At 44.1% G+C, this 7,764-nt stretch overlaps 1 pseudogene; it reads left to right on the forward strand.

Moving 5' to 3' along the window:
- The first annotated feature begins 3,161 nt into the window (after positions 1-3,161).
- On the forward strand, positions 3,162-4,076 carry LOC131921456 (glyceraldehyde-3-phosphate dehydrogenase-like; annotated as a pseudogene).
- Positions 4,077-7,764: the final 3,688 nt, after the last annotated feature.

Here is a 7,764-nt window from a genome sequence, read left to right on the forward strand (position 1 = left end):
GAGGTAGAAATACTTTTACACCAGTTTTATAGTTGGAAGAACTGACACACGAAAAGCTTACTCAGTGTACCCAAGACTATCCAGCTAGCAAACAGCCGAGAGAGGACTCATGTGCAGGCAATTCAGGCTATACTCTATGCTCTGAATTACTGCAGTATCCTGTTTCCTAAATACATTTCTTACACTGGGTTTTATAGTTATGAAAAGTTTGGTGAATATAGATTTAAGGGGACTATGTATAATGTATATCCTATGTTAGTTCCAATATTCAAATATTCCAATAGTGGTCTCCACCAGACCGTATGAGGTAATGTTTGACTCAAAAAATGTAGTCCCAATGTCAAATATTCTAATGTCGCTAACAACACTACCCTTGCCTCCAACCATAAACTAGAGATTTCCAGCCTTGATCATCTGTCCCTGAAATGGTGTCACTTCTTACATGGGGTACTCTCAAACCCACAGTGCCAAGGTTAATAAAAAATAAATATGTGCTTATATTCTGGAAAAGCCATTACACCATTAGCAATGAAATCTAAAGCTTTCGAGAAACTTAGTGTTTGGAGGGGGTGGGGTAGCTATAGAATTACATCACGAAATAGCCACTGCAGAGTTTATTTTCCTTATCCTGGTTTACAAAGGACTGTGCTAACTACAAGGAGATCACATAATTCAATGAAAACATCCTTAACTTCCAGTCATGATGTCCGACCTTCATCATGCCATAGTTAGATAACCTGGGCACATCATTTCTCAACAACAGCTTACGTTAGTTGGGATTTCATGAGTTCACATTCATGGTTTTTAGGTCCAACAACCACTCTCTGAGGAAGCTATAGGGAACTATCAGAGAGACAAACACCACACGATTCTGCTCTCTACTTGCCTCCCTTCCTTCCTGTCCACAGACTTTCCTCTCCCCAACAAGGAGAAGCAACCATCTGAATCAGAGCACAGAGCAACCAATCATTGGTGAAAGGTGAGAACTATAACACGTCCCTCTTTCACATTTCCTATTCCCTCCAAGCGAGCCCTCTGAGACTCCTCCTTCCTTATTATGTATATCCTCCATCACACTGTGCATCCTCTCCACTCATTTCAGTTCCGTGTACAGCTCTGAGCTCCACCCCACCCCACCCCCACTTCTCCGGGCTGCATTGTTCCTAACAGATGAGTCTCCCTCCTCCTTCAGATTATTAAGCTAGAGACACCTCATCCAAACATAAACAAAGACATAGGAGCCCATCCCTTAGTTGACGTCCTACCACACTGCCCCTGACCCTGATCAAGCCCTAGCCAGTGGCTGAATGTGCAGGAATATAAGAGCACAACACCCTCCCCTCTGTTTAAACCAGTTCAGCAATGTCAATCATATCTGCCCTCCAGCTCCTTACAAGACCAAGCCTGTTGCATGCACCTAGAACTACACCTGTGCTTGCCTTTTTCACCTTGCCTACTTTCTTCCTCCACTGCTGTGCGGGTTACCCTAAGGGCCTTTCCTTAATAAATCACTTGTAGCTGGTCTCCTATGCCCCACATCTACCTCTAGAAGCCTGACCTAAACTCTCACCCCCACCACACCCTCTATTGCAGGCCGAAACCTTTTGAAAAGACTGGCCTCATCAATTTTTCTCTCTAATATGTTTAGTACATTCTTCCTGTGCAGATAGGTTGGGGCCAAGCCAGCTCCACACCTATGGTGGTGGCCATCGTAAATCCAAAGATGGGAAGATAGGCACCTCGTGTAAGTCCTCTAGCCTCAGGTGGACTCTCGGCTTCTACCAGGGGCATTCTTTGTGGCTGTTGGTAATCACTGGTCAGCTATTGATACAGCAGGGCTTTGATAGCCATTTAGATACCATTCTCAAAAGCCCTTTCTGCTAGAAAACTAAAAGGAAGGGTAGTAAATAGCTATAGGTTTTTCTGGTTACCAGGCCCTATGACTATCATGGACACAACAAAGATCTATCTCACAGCTATACTACAGGCTTTCAGACAAAGTCATCCCATCCATATAGCTTAAAAGCCAGAAGAGATCTTTTGAGTTATGTCTCCTGATACTTAGATAAAGGTTTTAGCCTTAGGTTACTGTAACATATATCTGGGAGAAATCAATTAATAAAGAGAAAGATTTATCTTGGATCTCAGCCTTGGAAGTTTCAACAATCATTTGGCCTGTTGCTTTGGGGCCTAGATAAAGCAACACATCACAATGGGGTATAGATGGAAGCCACAGCTCAGCATCCAGGAGACAAAGAGAGGGATAGGAAAGGGCTGTGTCTGAGATTTCCTTCAAGCGCATGCTCCTAGTAACGTGATTTCCTCTAAGTAGGCCCCACCTCTTCAAGTTCTAACATCTTCCAACAGCATTGTGGTTTGGGGACCATGCCCTTAACACATGAGTCCTTTGGCACATTTCAGATCTAAACTACAGCAGCAATGAATCCCAAACCAGGCATCTCCCCAAGGTCGCACTGCTCTCAGTAAATCTTCCCATGAAGTCTCAGTCTGTTGACTTGGTGTGGGGGATGTTGACCAGTCTACAGGCAGAGAAGAGAAGTAGAGAGTTTACCACTGTCATTTCAAATCTGGCCTCAGAGAGTCTCTGGTTATCTCCAGACTTATTGGTGGCAATTGATTGGTTTGAACTTCTTGACCTCCCACCCCTGAGATAAATGGTATGAAGAATAAACTAATGTTCACCATGAGTCCAGAGGAAATCTAATCAATACAGTGAATTCCTTAAGAAGCTTTCTGTGTCATGCCACACTCACATCCAGACCTAGCCTCCTGTCTGCCACACCTGAAGCAATAGGTTCTTTTATTCTAATCTTAATCATTGATATGAACTCATATTGCACACTCAACTATGACTGCGAAGACTCATTTATAATGTTACCAAAAGATAATGAAATATGTAAATGAATCTTCATAAGTACATGTATATATTAAACATACTTTTATATTAATTTGTGTTATTTATATATATCAATTTCAATATATATTGAATTATCTCATAAAGAATAATTTAGCCAGCAGTAAAATTTAAGATATATGCGTATCCATATATTTAAGAACTAGATTACAGGCTCTCTGCTCCTCCCCGATTCCAGAGACAGATGCATCTTCTCGTACAGTGGCAGCCTTGTCCCTGAGACATGATGGTGAGGATTGGAGTGAACAAATTTGGCCATATTGGCGACCTGGTTACCAGGGCTTCTTTCATGTCTGGCAAAGTAGATGCATTTGCCATCAATGGCCCCTTCATTGACCTCAACTACATGGTCTACATGGTCCAGTATGATTCTACCCATGGCAAGTTCAACGGCACAGTCAAGGCTGAGAATGGGAAACTTGTCATCAGCAGGAAGGCCATCACCATCTTCTAGGAGTGAGATCCCACCAACATAAAATGGGGTGATGCTGATGCTGAGTATGCTGTAGAGTCTACTGGTATCTTCACCACCATGGAGAAGGCTGGGGCCCACTTGAAGGTTGGGACCAAAAGGGTCATCATCTCTGTCCCTTCTGCTGATGCCCCCATGTTTGTGATGGGTGTGAACCATGAGAAGTATGACAACTCACTCAAGATCCTCAGCAATGCTTCCTGTACCACCAATTGCTTAGCCTCCCTGGCCAAGGTCATCCATGACAACTTTGGCATTGTGGAAAGACTCATGATGACAGTCCATGCCATCACTTACACCCAGAAGACTGTGGGGGACCACTCTGGGAAGCTGAAGTGTTATAGCCATGGGTTCACTGGCATGTCCTTCTGTGTTCCTACCCCCAATGTGTCCAATTATAGATCTGACATGCTGCCTGGAGAAAGCTGCCAAGTATGATGACATCAAGAAGGTGGTGAAACAGGCATTGAAGGGCCCAATAAAGGGCATCCTGGGCTATGATGAGGACCAGGTTGTCTCCTGTGACTTTAACAGTGATGCACACTCTTCTACCTTTGATTCTGGGACTGGTATTGCTCTCAATGACAACTTTTAAAGCTCATTTCCTGGTATGACATTGAATATGGCTACAGCAACAGGGTGGTAGACTTCATGGCCTCCAAGGAGTAAGACATCCTGGACCACCCACCCCAGTGAGAACACAAGAGCAAGAGAAAGGTCCTCAGCTGCTAAGGAGTCCTTGTCCTAACTCTGCCCCAACACTAAGCATCTCCCTCACAGCACCATCCCAGACCCCCAGAAGACATGGAGGGGCTCAGGGTCCCTACTCTCTTGAATACCATCAATAAAGTTAACTGCATGCCCCCCAAAAAAGAAATTGATTGCATGCTAAATTTTTGAGGACTCACTTCATAAATACACTTTCCATTTCATTTTGCATACCTACTTACCAGCTTGCCCCCTCTAGCAGCAGGACAACTGAAATAGTTCAATGAGAAATGTCCACTGTGGACTTCTGTATTTGAACACTTGAACCCCACTGTGCACCACTGTCTGGGAAAGTTGTGGAACCTGTAAGAGGTAGAGTCTGAAGATGGCTGAAGGCAGGCTTTGCCATGCTTTCCCTGCCTATTGCCGTGTTTGCCTTCCCCATCATGACAGACTCCATCCTTCTGAGACCATAGGAAAAATAAACCTTTCTTGCCTAAGTTGCTTTTTTACCAGGGGATTTTATCCCTGCAATAGAAAAGAAACTACTATGACAGTATAATGAAGGGAAATGAAGGGAAAATGAAGGGAAAATTCAATTGGGAAAACCATTCATTATTTTTACTTAAAACAAAAGAGCATCATTAGTGTTTTTTTTAATCCACAAACTAAGGAGCCAACAATGTTCCCTAAGAACATCAGTTTGGAAGCTGTGCACGAAAGCAGTCTTCACACAAGTAAACGGCAGCACAAGACTATGTTGTGCAATCTTATGACAGACAACGGAACCCCAACTATCTAGTCATCAAAGTGTGGAAATCCTGAAACCCCAAAACAGTAAAAAACCCCAGAAGTATTAGATTGGAATTCTATAGCTCAGACATAGTTCTTCTCTGTAGGCAAGTAGTGACATTTCTAAAGAGGAATTTATAAGAGCACATGAACAAGCCGGGTAAGTTATTACTTTTAAATGATTTTCACACTTTAGAAGTATTTTATGTAATGTACATCGAAGGAGAACTGAGTATCTAATGATGCTCGTGAAGGGTTGTTGGGGGAGGGTGGATCATGTGATCCCTCCCTTTATTTAGATGTCAGACAACAGAATACATGGAAAGCTAGGAAGGGTAGAAGCAGTCCAAAATCCAAGGTAAATGTAGCTAGAAAGTAACCCAGCCAGGCAAGACCAAAGACAATCCATTCAGTTAACATCCATAGGCCATGAGTGGCCCCTCAGAGCAAGCTCCCCAATTCACACTGTGGATAAACAGACGACTAAATCTCACCCCTTTTTTGACATGAACAACACCATGAAGTAGACATTAGGAAAAAAGAATAAAAGTGTGACTAAGGGGCCCTTGGGAGGGCAGGTGGGCATGGCCAGGTGCCTAGGAAAGAAGATGATCTGTCTGTCCTGAACAAAAGACTCTCACCTGCACCATCCACTGCTCTCTACCAATGGCTGTCCTGGATCACTAACTAGTAGCCATCCCCAGTAATAGCAGGGGGAGTAAGATCAGGGCAAAACCACAAGCTCGGTGAGATTACCACAAGGCTACCATGGGTATTATATGAATTACTTTTTATTGCTATCACCAAAATACCTGGCATAAGCAAGAGACACAGTTCCACAGATCTCAGCCCATAGCCCTTGGCTCGCTTGATCCCGGACCTGTGGTGAGGCAACAGTGGGCATGTGGAGGAGGCTGTCCTCCTCAGAGCAGACTGAGTGAGATCCTGGATGAGGCAAGGACAACCAAGGACACACTCACTATTTCCTCCAAATAGGCCCTATCTCTAATCTTTCATTACCTCTCACTTATGCTATCACATTATGAATCAATCAAGAAATTAACCCAGGGCTGGTGAGATGTCTCAGCAGGTCATAGCACTTGCCTCCAAGCTTGACAACCTGAGTTCAAGCCCCAGAATCTACATGGCGGAAGGAAAGAATTGTCTCCCAAAAGTCGTCTTTTGACCTGTACACACACACACACACACACACACACACACACACACACACACACACACAAATAAATGTTAAAAAGAAAAGAAATTGACTCACTGACGATGTTAAAGCGCTCAAGCTCTGGTCACTTGCCAAAAGCTCATCAGCGGGCAACCATACACAGCACAAAGGAACCTAAGAGGGACATTTCATATTCAAACATAACAAACTGTTTGCCCCATTCGACAGATAGATGAAGTGAGGCTAAAAGGTAAATACCCTGAGCTCATTCCAAAGCTGCCAAATAAAAGAACTAATATTCAAGTCACCACCCTGCTAACACCAAGGCCTCAGGCCTTCTCCACTCCCACCCTGTGTCTTCATGTAGCCTATACCTAATTATACAATGGTTTTGCCCTGTTAGATCTCCTAGAGAACAATGAGGAGACAGTCATTCTCTCTGACTTATGATCCAAGGGCTGACTGAGAAGTCTGACCATAAACCACCAAGCAGGACTTCAGGACCTCTAGGTCCAAGGATTCTAAGACAGGCCCAGACCAGCTTCCTAGATCTTCCTCAGTGGGATCTACCTTTGGGGACTCAACAGACCTTATCTGGAGCTTCCAAAGAGCTAAGGAAGGGCTTCTGGGCTTGCTGAGATTGGGATAGACACTATTCAACGGTACTCCATAGTACAGAAAATGGTGAGTGTTTGTTTGTTTGGTTTGTTTTTCCGGTTGTGTCTTGCACTAGGAGGCTCCATTTTACAAGAGACATTTCACTCCATTTTGAGGGAGGATTAATGAAGTCCCTAAATGGACCCACACACCACCATCTGTCACATAGCACCCATCTAGCACAGACTGACAAATGGCATTCCTGGGAGTAGAAAGAGAGCCATCCTATACATTTATTGGGATGACTTGAAACTGTAAGTGCCCGTGGGTATGTTAAAATCATATCAGGGCCCAAGAACTTGTCAGACATACCAGACTGAGGAAAGGGAATAACTCCCTCATCTGGACCCCATAAAGTAATGGATACCTAACACTACAATGGCATGGTCCTACACCATCCATCATCTCATACTTAGCGTATAGGTCAAGGACCAAGACACGGAGGACTCCCTGACTGTCCCTTAAGCTTCAGCTCAGCTTGGTCCCCCACTGGTGATGTCGCCTCCTTGACTGCTTACCCACCCACATGTTCACATTGGGCCTGGACCGGAACCTGCTGCTTCCTGAACCTGATTCAGCCTTTTCCCTCACAGCTGAACTCTGCAGCTTCACTCTCAACCTCTGGCTCCAGCAGCCCCAGCGGCAACTTCCTTCCAGCCCTGGTCTTATCATTGCAGACCCTCACACAGCCTGTTTCCGAAACCTCTGAAGCCTACTGCAGCATCTTAACTTAGAATGATTTTATAAACTGCATGTACACGCATAGCTATGTGTACACTTAGAGTTCATATCAGTGGTTAAGATTAGAATAAAAGAACCTGCCTCAGACAGATTACCAAGGTAGCCTGGATTATGTGATAAATGGTTGTCATTGAAACCACTGGACCTTGTGAATGTATTGCTATTCAGTACAGTGTAGAAAGACACAAATGTGTCTGTCTATGTTGCTGGCATATCACACTCACAGAAGGTTTACAAGCCACTTTTGAATTAGCAGGTCTAATAAGGTGTACCATGGATGTC

The sequence above is a fragment of the Peromyscus eremicus genome, chromosome 11, assembly GCF_949786415.1.
Source record: "Peromyscus eremicus chromosome 11, PerEre_H2_v1, whole genome shotgun sequence".
NCBI classification, from domain to species: domain Eukaryota; kingdom Metazoa; phylum Chordata; class Mammalia; order Rodentia; family Cricetidae; genus Peromyscus; species Peromyscus eremicus.